Raw genomic sequence first — 13,609 nt, 5'->3', positions numbered from 1 at the left:
TTATTCTTCTAGGTAACATAGTAACAAATCCAAATTGCTGCTCTCTTTGTAGGCAAGCAAGGCTTTGTTGCAACTGCAATTCTTACTTCTTCTTGAAATGTAGGGACGACAGTACATTCCATCACATCCATCTAGTGTACACAGGTAGGTCCATTGTGGCGGGCAGGCGAGCGGGCGGGCTGCTTTATTGGCTGTTTGCTGTTCCCCTACTCCACTCCACTATTTGACTGTTGTGCTGCATCAATCAATCAATCAATCAATCAATCAATCAATCAATCAATCAATCAATCAATCAGTGGCTGGCTCAGGTGCAGCTCTTTAACTTACCTAAAAGGGAGGGCGGAGAGAAGACAAGGAAGGTGAATGAGGTGTTCCAATGTGAAATGCCGGAAACACAGAAACACAGACGACACACAACAAGAGGTGGCAATCTATTCATTAATTGCATTTAATCAATGAGCTCATTATCACTCATGCATTGTCCAACAGGTGTTGAAATAATGGGATTAAAAGGGGAGATCCCTTCAGAAAGACAGAAACAATAGCAAAGACAAAAAACACTTTTGGAATCTGCTTTTAGTCAACACATAAGGAAAGGGTGCACCGGTCCTGGAAATACTGCAATACCAGGTCAATGCGTGGAGTGGACAGAGCAAGCTCTATTTCCATCTCCCTGTTCTAAAAATCCATTTAATATATGGTCCCCAGATAGGGGACGTATCAGATATTAAACTGATAAGAACAGATACTACACTTGATCTTAGCCAAAAGGCCGAGAAGCGATAACCCGAACGGGCCGCGCGTTGCCCGAGCCTGCCCGATACTGCTGTTCAGCCCTTGCAGCGATTCAGCCTACTTCTAGGCAATTCCATGGGGCCCTGCAGGCTCACACACTCACAGCTACACGGGAGGTGAATAAAGGCCGGAGAGGAAGCCAGACAGGATTTGCTTCTTTTGCTTGCACCACAATGCAGTGCTGAAAGAGGAGGAATCTACATAAAAACGCCTTCCTGGCAACGCCCAAATGCCCTGCTGCCATGCAGATAAACACTGGCAGCGGCAGCAAGTGCATGCCCACAGCCACCCCTTGTTCCTTCACACCTTGTATCAGCTGTAATCCAGTCCAGTGCTGCCTGCTGAGCAGCACTGACCAACACTGCCTGGGCCCAGGCTTTTATCTCTGAGGCCCCATTATGATGTCAGAAAGCTGGCTCTGGAATCCTGAGGGCTCCACTATGACACGTGCAAAGTTCCGTCTGAACTTTATATAAGACGGTGAGGCTCAGTCAGTCACTCAGTGTTGCCTGAGAGGGCAACACTGCAACAGCCGGCCGCCAGGCTGTCTTTTTTTTGCACAGCTAGTTGCCTCCAGGAGGCCACAAGAGGGAGACAAGGGACTGCAAAATGGAAAATAGGCATCCACCAACTTTACAGACAACTTCTCCTTGCTCCTACAACCTCCATCCTTGCACAGTTTGTTATTCTTCTAGGTAACATAGTAACAAATCCAAATTGCTGCTCTCTTTGTAGGCAAGCAAGGCTTTGTTGCAACTGCAATTCTTACTTCTTCTTGAAATGTAGGGACGACAGTACATTCCATCACATCCATCTAGTGTACACAGGTAGGTCCATTGTGGCGGGCAGGCGAGCGGGCGGGCTGCTTTATTGGCTGTTTGCTGTTCCCCTACTCCACTCCACTATTTGACTGTTGTGCTGCATCAATCAATCAATCAATCAATCAATCAATCAGTGGCTGGCTCAGGTGCAGCTCTTTAACTTACCTAAAAGGGAGGGCGGAGAGAAGACAAGGAAGGTGAATGAGGTGTTCCAATGTGAAATGCCGGAAACACAGAAACACAGACGACACACAACAAGAGGTGGCAATCTATTCATTAATTGCATTTAATCAATGAGCTCATTATCACTCATGCATTGTCCAACAGGTGTTGAAATAATGGGATTAAAAGGGGAGATCCCTTCAGAAAGACAGAAACAATAGCAAAGACAAAAAACACTTTTGGAATCTGCTTTTAGTCAACACATAAGGAAAGGGTGCACCGGTCCTGGAAATACTGCAATACCAGGTCAATGCGTGGAGTGGACAGAGCAAGCTCTATTTCCATCTCCCTGTTCTAAAAATCCATTTAATATATGGTCCCCAGATAGGGGACGTATCAGATATTAAACTGATAAGAACAGATACTACACTTGATCTTAGCCAAAAGGCCGAGAAGCGATAACCCGAACGGGCCGCGCGTTGCCCGAGCCTGCCCGATACTGCTGTTCAGCCCTTGCAGCGATTCAGCCTACTTCTAGGCAATTCCATGGGGCCCTGCAGGCTCACACACTCACAGCTACACGGGAGGTGAATAAAGGCCGGAGAGGAAGCCAGACAGGATTTGCTTCTTTTGCTTGCACCACAATGCAGTGCTGAAAGAGGAGGAATCTACATAAAAACGCCTTCCTGGCAACGCCCAAATGCCCTGCTGCCATGCAGATAAACACTGGCAGCGGCAGCAAGTGCATGCCCACAGCCACCCCTTGTTCCTTCACACCTTGTATCAGCTGTAATCCAGTCCAGTCCAGTGCTGCCTGCTGAGCAGCACTGACCAACACTGCCTGGGCCCAGGCTTTTATCTCTGAGGCCCCATTATGATGTCAGAAAGCTGGCTCTGGAATCCTGAGGGCTCCACTATGACACGTGCAAAGTTCCGTCTGAACTTTATATAAGACGGTGAGGCTCAGTCAGTCACTCAGTGTTGCCTGAGAGGGCAACACTGCAACAGCCGGCCGCCAGGCTGTCTTTTTTTTGCACAGCTAGTTGCCTCCAGGAGGCCACAAGAGGGAGACAAGGGACTGCAAAATGGAAAATAGGCATCCACCAACTTTACAGACAAATTCTCCTTGCTCCTACAACCTCCATCCTTGCACAGTTTGTTATTCTTCTAGGTAACATAGTAACAAATCCAAATTGCTGCTCTCTTTGTAGGCAAGCAAGGCTTTGTTGCAACTGCAATTCTTACTTCTTCTTGAAATGTAGGGACGACAGTACATTCCATCACATCCATCTAGTGTACACAGGTAGGTCCATTGTGGCGGGCAGGCGAGCGGGCGGGCTGCTTTATTGGCTGTTTGCTGTTCCCCTACTCCACTCCACTATTTGACTGTTGTGCTGCATCAATCAATCAATCAATCAATCAATCAATCAATCAATCAATCAGTGGCTGGCTCAGGTGCAGCTCTTTAACTTACCTAAAAGGGAGGGCGGAGAGAAGACAAGGAAGGTGAATGAGGTGTTCCAATGTGAAATGCCGGAAACACAGAAACACAGACGACACACAACAAGAGGTGGCAATCTATTCATTAATTGCATTTAATCAATGAGCTCATTATCACTCATGCATTGTCCAACAGGTGTTGAAATAATGGGATTAAAAGGGGAGATCCCTTCAGAAAGACAGAAACAATAGCAAAGACAAAAAACACTTTTGGAATCTGCTTTTAGTCAACACATAAGGAAAGGGTGCACCGGTCCTGGAAATACTGCAATACCAGGTCAATGCGTGGAGTGGACAGAGCAAGCTCTATTTCCATCTCCCTGTTCTAAAAATCCATTTAATATATGGTCCCCAGATAGGGGACGTATCAGATATTAAACTGATAAGAACAGATACTACACTTGATCTTAGCCAAAAGGCCGAGAAGCGATAACCCGAACGGGCCGCGCGTTGCCCGAGCCTGCCCGATACTGCTGTTATGCCCTTGCAGCGATTCAGCCTACTTCTAGGCAATTCCATGGGGCCCTGCAGGCTCACACACTCACAGCTACACGGGAGGTGAATAAAGGCCGGAGAGGAAGCCAGACAGGATTTGCTTCTTTTGCTTGCACCACAATGCAGTGCTGAAAGAGGAGGAATCTACATAAAAACGCCTTCCTGGCAACGCCCAAATGCCCTGCTGCCATGCAGATAAACACTGGCAGCGGCAGCAAGTGCATGCCCACAGCCACCCCTTGTTCCTTCACACCTTGTATCAGCTGTAATCCAGTCCAGTCCAGTGCTGCCTGCTGAGCAGCACTGACCAACACTGCCTGGGCCCAGGCTTTTATCTCTGAGGCCCCATTATGATGTCAGAAAGCTGGCTCTGGAATCCTGATGGCTCCACTATGACACGTGCAAAGTTCCGTCTGAACTTTATATAAGACGGTGAGGCTCAGTCAGTCACTCAGTGTTGCCTGAGAGGGCAACACTGCAACAGCCGGCCGCCAGGCTGTCTTTTTTTTGCACAGCTAGTTGCCTCCAGGAGGCCACAAGAGGGAGACAAGGGACTGCAAAATGGAAAATAGGCATCCACCAACTTTACAGACAACTTCTCCTTGCTCCTACAACCTCCATCCTTGCACAGTTTGTTATTCTTCTAGGTAACATAGTAACAAATCCAAATTGCTGCTCTCTTTGTAGGCAAGCAAGGCTTTGTTGCAACTGCAATTCTTACTTCTTCTTGAAATGTAGGGACGACAGTACATTCCATCACATCCATCTAGTGTACACAGGTAGGTCCATTGTGGCGGGCAGGCGAGCGGGCGGGCTGCTTTATTGGCTGTTTGCTGTTCCCCTACTCCACTCCACTATTTGACTGTTGTGCTGCATCAATCAATCAATCAATCAATCAATCAATCAATCAATCAATCAGTGGCTGGCTCAGGTGCAGCTCTTTAACTTACCTAAAAGGGAGGGCGGAGAGAAGACAAGGAAGGTGAATGAGGTGTTCCAATGTGAAATGCCGGAAACACAGAAACACAGACGACACACAACAAGAGGTGGCAATCTATTCATTAATTGCATTTAATCAATGAGCTCATTATCACTCATGCATTGTCCAACAGGTGTTGAAATAATGGGATTAAAAGGGGAGATCCCTTCAGAAAGACAGAAACAATAGCAAAGACAAAAAACACTTTTGGAATCTGCTTTTAGTCAACACATAAGGAAAGGGTGCACCGGTCCTGGAAATACTGCAATACCAGGTCAATGCGTGGAGTGGACAGAGCAAGCTCTATTTCCATCTCCCTGTTCTAAAAATCCATTTAATATATGGTCCCCAGATAGGGGACGTATCAGATATTAAACTGATAAGAACAGATACTACACTTGATCTTAGCCAAAAGGCCGAGAAGCGATAACCCGAACGGGCCGCGCGTTGCCCGAGCCTGCCCGATACTGCTGTTCAGCCCTTGCAGCGATTCAGCCTACTTCTAGGCAATTCCATGGGGCCCTGCAGGCTCACACACTCACAGCTACACGGGAGGTGAATAAAGGCCGGAGAGGAAGCCAGACAGGATTTGCTTCTTTTGCTTGCACCACAATGCAGTGCTGAAAGAGGAGGAATCTACATAAAAACGCCTTCCTGGCAACGCCCAAATGCCCTGCTGCCATGCAGATAAACACTGGCAGCGGCAGCAAGTGCATGCCCACAGCCACCCCTTGTTCCTTCACACCTTGTATCAGCTGTAATCCAGTCCAGTCCAGTGCTGCCTGCTGAGCAGCACTGACCAACACTGCCTGGGCCCAGGCTTTTATCTCTGAGGCCCCATTATGATGTCAGAAAGCTGGCTCTGGAATCCTGAGGGCTCCACTATGACACGTGCAAAGTTCCGTCTGAACTTTATATAAGACGGTGAGGCTCAGTCAGTCACTCAGTGTTGCCTGAGAGGGCAACACTGCAACAGCCGGCCGCCAGGCTGTCTTTTTTTTGCACAGCTAGTTGCCTCCAGGAGGCCACAAGAGGGAGACAAGGGACTGCAAAATGGAAAATAGGCATCCACCAACTTTACAGACAACTTCTCCTTGCTCCTACAACCTCCATCCTTGCACAGTTTGTTATTCTTCTAGGTAACATAGTAACAAATCCAAATTGCTGCTCTCTTTGTAGGCAAGCAAGGCTTTGTTGCAACTGCAATTCTTACTTCTTCTTGAAATGTAGGGACGACAGTACATTCCATCACATCCATCTAGTGTACACAGGTAGGTCCATTGTGGCGGGCAGGCGAGCGGGCGGGCTGCTTTATTGGCTGTTTGCTGTTCCCCTACTCCACTCCACTATTTGACTGTTGTGCTGCATCAATCAATCAATCAATCAATCAATCAATCAATCAGTGGCTGGCTCAGGTGCAGCTCTTTAACTTACCTAAAAGGGAGGGCGGAGAGAAGACAAGGAAGGTGAATGAGGTGTTCCAATGTGAAATGCCGGAAACACAGAAACACAGACGACACACAACAAGAGGTGGCAATCTATTCATTAATTGCATTTAATCAATGAGCTCATTATCACTCATGCATTGTCCAACAGGTGTTGAAATAATGGGATTAAAAGGGGAGATCCCTTCAGAAAGACAGAAACAATAGCAAAGACAAAAAACACTTTTGGAATCTGCTTTTAGTCAACACATAAGGAAAGGGTGCACCGGTCCTGGAAATACTGCAATACCAGGTCAATGCGTGGAGTGGACAGAGCAAGCTCTATTTCCATCTCCCTGTTCTAAAAATCCATTTAATATATGGTCCCCAGATAGGGGACGTATCAGATATTAAACTGATAAGAACAGATACTACACTTGATCTTAGCCAAAAGGCCGAGAAGCGATAACCCGAACGGGCCGCGCGTTGCCCGAGCCTGCCCGATACTGCTGTTCAGCCCTTGCAGCGATTCAGCCTACTTCTAGGCAATTCCATGGGGCCCTGCAGGCTCACACACTCACAGCTACACGGGAGGTGAATAAAGGCCGGAGAGGAAGCCAGACAGGATTTGCTTCTTTTGCTTGCACCACAATGCAGTGCTGAAAGAGGAGGAATCTACATAAAAACGCCTTCCTGGCAACGCCCAAATGCCCTGCTGCCATGCAGATAAACACTGGCAGCGGCAGCAAGTGCATGCCCACAGCCACCCCTTGTTCCTTCACACCTTGTATCAGCTGTAATCCAGTCCAGTCCAGTGCTGCCTGCTGAGCAGCACTGACCAACACTGCCTGGGCCCAGGCTTTTATCTCTGAGGCCCCATTATGATGTCAGAAAGCTGGCTCTGGAATCCTGAGGGCTCCACTATGACACGTGCAAAGTTCCGTCTGAACTTTATATAAGACGGTGAGGCTCAGTCAGTCACTCAGTGTTGCCTGAGAGGGCAACACTGCAACAGCCGGCCGCCAGGCTGTCTTTTTTTTGCACAGCTAATTGCCTCCAGGAGGCCACAAGAGGGAGACAAGGGACTGCAAAATGGAAAATAGGCATCCACCAACTTTACAGACAACTTCTCCTTGCTCCTACAACCTCCATCCTTGCACAGTTTGTTATTCTTCTAGGTAACATAGTAACAAATCCAAATTGCTGCTCTCTTTGTAGGCAAGCAAGGCTTTGTTGCAACTGCAATTCTTACTTCTTCTTGAAATGTAGGGACGACAGTACATTCCATCACATCCATCTAGTGTACACAGGTAGGTCCATTGTGGCGGGCAGGCGAGCGGGCGGGCTGCTTTATTGGCTGTTTGCTGTTCCCCTACTCCACTCCACTATTTGACTGTTGTGCTGCATCAATCAATCAATCAATCAATCAATCAATCAATCAATCAATCAATCAATCAATCAATCAGTGGCTGGCTCAGGTGCAGCTCTTTAACTTACCTAAAAGGGAGGGCGGAGAGAAGACAAGGAAGGTGAATGAGGTGTTCCAATGTGAAATGCCGGAAACACAGAAACACAGACGACACACAACAAGAGGTGGCAATCTATTCATTAATTGCATTTAATCAATGAGCTCATTATCACTCATGCATTGTCCAACAGGTGTTGAAATAATGGGATTAAAAGGGGAGATCCCTTCAGAAAGACAGAAACAATAGCAAAGACAAAAAACACTTTTGGAATCTGCTTTTAGTCAACACATAAGGAAAGGGTGCACCGGTCCTGGAAATACTGCAATACCAGGTCAATGCGTGGAGTGGACAGAGCAAGCTCTATTTCCATCTCCCTGTTCTAAAAATCCATTTAATATATGGTCCCCAGATAGGGGACGTATCAGATATTAAACTGATAAGAACAGATACTACACTTGATCTTAGCCAAAAGGCCGAGAAGCGATAACCCGAACGGGCCGCGCGTTGCCCGAGCCTGCCCGATACTGCTGTTCAGCCCTTGCAGCGATTCAGCCTACTTCTAGGCAATTCCATGGGGCCCTGCAGGCTCACACACTCACAGCTACACGGGAGGTGAATAAAGGCCGGAGAGGAAGCCAGACAGGATTTGCTTCTTTTGCTTGCACCACAATGCAGTGCTGAAAGAGGAGGAATCTACATAAAAACGCCTTCCTGGCAACGCCCAAATGCCCTGCTGCCATGCAGATAAACACTGGCAGCGGCAGCAAGTGCATGCCCACAGCCACCCCTTGTTCCTTCACACCTTGTATCAGCTGTAATCCAGTCCAGTCCAGTGCTGCCTGCTGAGCAGCACTGACCAACACTGCCTGGGCCCAGGCTTTTATCTCTGAGGCCCCATTATGATGTCAGAAAGCTGGCTCTGGAATCCTGAGGGCTCCACTATGACACGTGCAAAGTTCCGTCTGAACTTTATATAAGACGGTGAGGCTCAGTCAGTCACTCAGTGTTGCCTGAGAGGGCAACACTGCAACAGCCGGCCGCCAGGCTGTCTTTTTTTTGCACAGCTAATTGCCTCCAGGAGGCCACAAGAGGGAGACAAGGGACTGCAAAATGGAAAATAGGCATCCACCAACTTTACAGACAACTTCTCCTTGCTCCTACAACCTCCATCCTTGCACAGTTTGTTATTCTTCTAGGTAACATAGTAACAAATCCAAATTGCTGCTCTCTTTGTAGGCAAGCAAGGCTTTGTTGCAACTGCAATTCTTACTTCTTCTTGAAATGTAGGGACGACAGTACATTCCATCACATCCATCTAGTGTACACAGGTAGGTCCATTGTGGCGGGCAGGCGAGCGGGCGGGCTGCTTTATTGGCTGTTTGCTGTTCCCCTACTCCACTCCACTATTTGACTGTTGTGCTGCATCAATCAATCAATCAATCAATCAATCAATCAATCAATCAATCAATCAATCAGTGGCTGGCTCAGGTGCAGCTCTTTAACTTACCTAAAAGGGAGGGCGGAGAGAAGACAAGGAAGGTGAATGAGGTGTTCCAATGTGAAATGCCGGAAACACAGAAACACAGACGACACACAACAAGAGGTGGCAATCTATTCATTAATTGCATTTAATCAATGAGCTCATTATCACTCATGCATTGTCCAACAGGTGTTGAAATAATGGGATTAAAAGGGGAGATCCCTTCAGAAAGACAGAAACAATAGCAAAGACAAAAAACACTTTTGGAATCTGCTTTTAGTCAACACATAAGGAAAGGGTGCACCGGTCCTGGAAATACTGCAATACCAGGTCAATGCGTGGAGTGGACAGAGCAAGCTCTATTTCCATCTCCCTGTTCTAAAAATCCATTTAATATATGGTCCCCAGATAGGGGACGTATCAGATATTAAACTGATAAGAACAGATACTACACTTGATCTTAGCCAAAAGGCCGAGAAGCGATAACCCGAACGGGCCGCGCGTTGCCCGAGCCTGCCCGATACTGCTGTTCAGCCCTTGCAGCGATTCAGCCTACTTCTAGGCAATTCCATGGGGCCCTGCAGGCTCACACACTCACAGCTACACGGGAGGTGAATAAAGGCCGGAGAGGAAGCCAGACAGGATTTGCTTCTTTTGCTTGCACCACAATGCAGTGCTGAAAGAGGAGGAATCTACATAAAAACGCCTTCCTGGCAACGCCCAAATGCCCTGCTGCCATGCAGATAAACACTGGCAGCGGCAGCAAGTGCATGCCCACAGCCACCCCTTGTTCCTTCACACCTTGTATCAGCTGTAATCCAGTCCAGTCCAGTGCTGCCTGCTGAGCAGCACTGACCAACACTGCCTGGGCCCAGGCTTTTATCTCTGAGGCCCCATTATGATGTCAGAAAGCTGGCTCTGGAATCCTGAGGGCTCCACTATGACACGTGCAAAGTTCCGTCTGAACTTTATATAAGACGGTGAGGCTCAGTCAGTCACTCAGTGTTGCCTGAGAGGGCAACACTGCAACAGCCGGCCGCCAGGCTGTCTTTTTTTTGCACAGCTAGTTGCCTCCAGGAGGCCACAAGAGGGAGACAAGGGACTGCAAAATGGAAAATAGGCATCCACCAACTTTACAGACAACTTCTCCTTGCTCCTACAACCTCCATCCTTGCACAGTTTGTTATTCTTCTAGGTAACATAGTAACAAATCCAAATTGCTGCTCTCTTTGTAGGCAAGCAAGGCTTTGTTGCAACTGCAATTCTTACTTCTTCTTGAAATGTAGGGACGACAGTACATTCCATCACATCCATCTAGTGTACACAGGTAGGTCCATTGTGGCGGGCAGGCGAGGGGGCGGGCTGCTTTATTGGCTGTTTGCTGTTCCCCTACTCCACTCCACTATTTGACTGTTGTGCTGCATCAATCAATCAATCAATCAATCAATCAATCAATCAATCAGTGGCTGGCTCAGGTGCAGCTCTTTAACTTACCTAAAAGGGAGGGCGGAGAGAAGACAAGGAAGGTGAATGAGGTGTTCCAATGTGAAATGCCGGAAACACAGAAACACAGACGACACACAACAAGAGGTGGCAATCTATTCATTAATTGCATTTAATCAATGAGCTCATTATCACTCATGCATTGTCCAACAGGTGTTGAAATAATGGGATTAAAAGGGGAGATCCCTTCAGAAAGACAGAAACAATAGCAAAGACAAAAAACACTTTTGGAATCTGCTTTTAGTCAACACATAAGGAAAGGGTGCACCGGTCCTGGAAATACTGCAATACCAGGTCAATGCGTGGAGTGGACAGAGCAAGCTCTATTTCCATCTCCCTGTTCTAAAAATCCATTTAATATATGGTCCCCAGATAGGGGACGTATCAGATATTAAACTGATAAGAACAGATACTACACTTGATCTTAGCCAAAAGGCCGAGAAGCGATAACCCGAACGGGCCGCGCGTTGCCCGAGCCTGCCCGATACTGCTGTTCAGCCCTTGCAGCGATTCAGCCTACTTCTAGACAATTCCATGGGGCCCTGCAGGCTCACACACTCACAGCTACACGGGAGGTGAATAAAGGCCGGAGAGGAAGCCAGACAGGATTTGCTTCTTTTGCTTGCACCACAATGCAGTGCTGAAAGAGGAGGAATCTACATAAAAACTCCTTCCTGGCAACGCCCAAATGCCCTGCTGCCATGCAGATAAACACTGGCAGCGGCAGCAAGTGCATGCCCACAGCCACCCCTTGTTCCTTCACACCTTGTATCAGCTGTAATCCAGTCCAGTCCAGTGCTGCCTGCTGAGCAGCACTGACCAACACTGCCTGGGCCCAGGCTTTTATCTCTGAGGCCCCATTATGATGTCAGAAAGCTGGCTCTGGAATCCTGAGGGCTCCACTATGACACGTGCAAAGTTCCGTCTGAACTTTATATAAGACGGTGAGGCTCAGTCAGTCACTCAGTGTTGCCTGAGAGGGCAACACTGCAACAGCCGGCCGCCAGGCTGTCTTTTTTTTGCACAGCTAGTTGCCTCCAGGAGGCCACAAGAGGGAGACAAGGGACTGCAAAATGGAAAATAGGCATCCACCAACTTTACAGACAACTTCTCCTTGCTCCTACAACCTCCATCCTTGCACAGTTTGTTATTCTTCTAGGTAACATAGTAACAAATCCAAATTGCTGCTCTCTTTGTAGGCAAGCAAGGCTTTGTTGCAACTGCAATTCTTACTTCTTCTTGAAATGTAGGGACGACAGTACATTCCATCACATCCATCTAGTGTACACAGGTAGGTCCATTGTGGCGGGCAGGCGAGCGGGCGGGCTGCTTTATTGGCTGTTTGCTGTTCCCCTACTCCACTCCACTATTTGACTGTTGTGCTGCATCAATCAATCAATCAATCAATCAATCAATCAATCAATCAATCAATCAATCAATCAGTGGCTGGCTCAGGTGCAGCTCTTTAACTTACCTAAAAGGGAGGGCGGAGAGAAGACAAGGAAGGTGAATGAGGTGTTCCAATGTGAAATGCCGGAAACACAGAAACACAGACGACACACAACAAGAGGTGGCAATCTATTCATTAATTGCATTTAATCAATGAGCTCATTATCACTCATGCATTGTCCAACAGGTGTTGAAATAATGGGATTAAAAGGGGAGATCCCTTCAGAAAGACAGAAACAATAGCAAAGACAAAAAACACTTTTGGAATCTGCTTTTAGTCAACACATAAGGAAAGGGTGCACCGGTCCTGGAAATACTGCAATACCAGGTCAATGCGTGGAGTGGACAGAGCAAGCTCTATTTCCATCTCCCTGTTCTAAAAATCCATTTAATATATGGTCCCCAGATAGGGGACGTATCAGATATTAAACTGATAAGAACAGATACTACACTTGATCTTAGCCAAAAGGCCGAGAAGCGATAACCCGAACGGGCCGCGCGTTGCCCGAGCCTGCCCGATACTGCTGTTCAGCCCTTGCAGCGATTCAGCCTACTTCTAGGTAATTCCATGGGGCCCTGCAGGCTCACACACTCACAGCTACACGGGAGGTGAATAAAGGCCGGAGAGGAAGCCAGACAGGATTTGCTTCTTTTGCTTGCACCACAATGCAGTGCTGAAAGAGGAGGAATCTACATAAAAACGCCTTCCTGGCAACGCCCAAATGCCCTGCTGCCATGCAGATAAACACTGGCAGCGGCAGCAAGTGCATGCCCACAGCCACCCCTTGTTCCTTCACACCTTGTATCAGCTGTAATCCAGTCCAGTCCAGTGCTGCCTGCTGAGCAGCACTGACCAACACTGCCTGGGCCCAGGCTTTTATCTCTGAGGCCCCATTATGATGTCAGAAAGCTGGCTCTGGAATCCTGAGGGCTCCACTATGACACGTGCAAAGTTCCGTCTGAACTTTATATAAGACGGTGAGGCTCAGTCAGTCACTCAGTGTTGCCTGAGAGGGCAACACTGCAACAGCCGGCCGCCAGGCTGTCTTTTTTTTGCACAGCTAGTTGCCTCCAGGAGGCCACAAGAGGGAGACAAGGGACTGCAAAATGGAAAATAGGCATCCACCAACTTTACAGACAACTTCTCCTTGCTCCTACAACCTCCATCCTTGCACAGTTTGTTATTCTTCTAGGTAACATAGTAACAAATCCAAATTGCTGCTCTCTTTGTAGGCAAGCAAGGCTTTGTTGCAACTGCAATTCTTACTTCTTCTTGAAATGTAGGGACGACAGTACATTCCATCACATCCATCTAGTGTACACAGGTAGGTCCATTGTGGCGGGCAGGCGAGCGGGCGGGCTGCTTTATTGGCTGTTTGCTGTTCCCCTACTCCACTCCACTATTTGACTGTTGTGCTGCATCAATCAATCAATCAATCAATCAATCAATCAATCAATCAATCAATCAATCAATCAGTGGCTGGCTCAGGTGCAGCTCTTTAACTTACCTAAAAGGGAGGGCGGAGAGAAGA

At 47.7% G+C, this 13,609-nt stretch overlaps 9 non-coding genes across 9 annotated transcripts; all 9 read right to left on the bottom strand.

Moving 5' to 3' along the window:
- Window positions 1–593: 593 nt before the first annotated feature.
- Window positions 594–784, bottom strand: LOC142697382 (U2 spliceosomal RNA). Its single transcript, XR_012865182.1, has one exon. It is a non-coding gene; the product is annotated as a U2 spliceosomal RNA (small nuclear RNA).
- Window positions 785–2,047: 1,263 nt separating this feature from the next.
- LOC142697381 (U2 spliceosomal RNA) lies at window positions 2,048–2,238 on the bottom strand. Its single transcript, XR_012865181.1, has one exon. It is a non-coding gene; the product is annotated as a U2 spliceosomal RNA (small nuclear RNA).
- Window positions 2,239–3,518: 1,280 nt separating this feature from the next.
- On the bottom strand, window positions 3,519–3,709 carry LOC142697380 (U2 spliceosomal RNA). Its single transcript, XR_012865180.1, has one exon. It is a non-coding gene; the product is annotated as a U2 spliceosomal RNA (small nuclear RNA).
- Window positions 3,710–4,989: 1,280 nt separating this feature from the next.
- On the bottom strand, window positions 4,990–5,180 carry LOC142697378 (U2 spliceosomal RNA). Its single transcript, XR_012865178.1, has one exon. It is a non-coding gene; the product is annotated as a U2 spliceosomal RNA (small nuclear RNA).
- A 1,272-nt stretch (window positions 5,181–6,452) lies between these two features.
- Window positions 6,453–6,643, bottom strand: LOC142697377 (U2 spliceosomal RNA). Its single transcript, XR_012865177.1, has one exon. It is a non-coding gene; the product is annotated as a U2 spliceosomal RNA (small nuclear RNA).
- A 1,296-nt stretch (window positions 6,644–7,939) lies between these two features.
- Window positions 7,940–8,130, bottom strand: LOC142697376 (U2 spliceosomal RNA). Its single transcript, XR_012865176.1, has one exon. It is a non-coding gene; the product is annotated as a U2 spliceosomal RNA (small nuclear RNA).
- Window positions 8,131–9,418: 1,288 nt separating this feature from the next.
- On the bottom strand, window positions 9,419–9,609 carry LOC142697375 (U2 spliceosomal RNA). The gene has a single exon (XR_012865175.1). It is a non-coding gene; the product is annotated as a U2 spliceosomal RNA (small nuclear RNA).
- A 1,276-nt stretch (window positions 9,610–10,885) lies between these two features.
- Window positions 10,886–11,076, bottom strand: LOC142697374 (U2 spliceosomal RNA). Its single transcript, XR_012865174.1, has one exon. It is a non-coding gene; the product is annotated as a U2 spliceosomal RNA (small nuclear RNA).
- Window positions 11,077–12,368: 1,292 nt separating this feature from the next.
- Window positions 12,369–12,559, bottom strand: LOC142697372 (U2 spliceosomal RNA). The gene has a single exon (XR_012865173.1). It is a non-coding gene; the product is annotated as a U2 spliceosomal RNA (small nuclear RNA).
- Between the last annotated feature and the right edge of the window lie 1,050 nt (window positions 12,560–13,609).

Source organism: Rhinoderma darwinii (genome assembly GCF_050947455.1).
Source record: "Rhinoderma darwinii isolate aRhiDar2 chromosome 5 unlocalized genomic scaffold, aRhiDar2.hap1 SUPER_5_unloc_8, whole genome shotgun sequence".
In the NCBI taxonomy this organism is placed as follows: Eukaryota; Metazoa; Chordata; class Amphibia; order Anura; family Rhinodermatidae; genus Rhinoderma; species Rhinoderma darwinii.
This window is presented reverse-complemented; position numbering and strand designations above follow the sequence as displayed.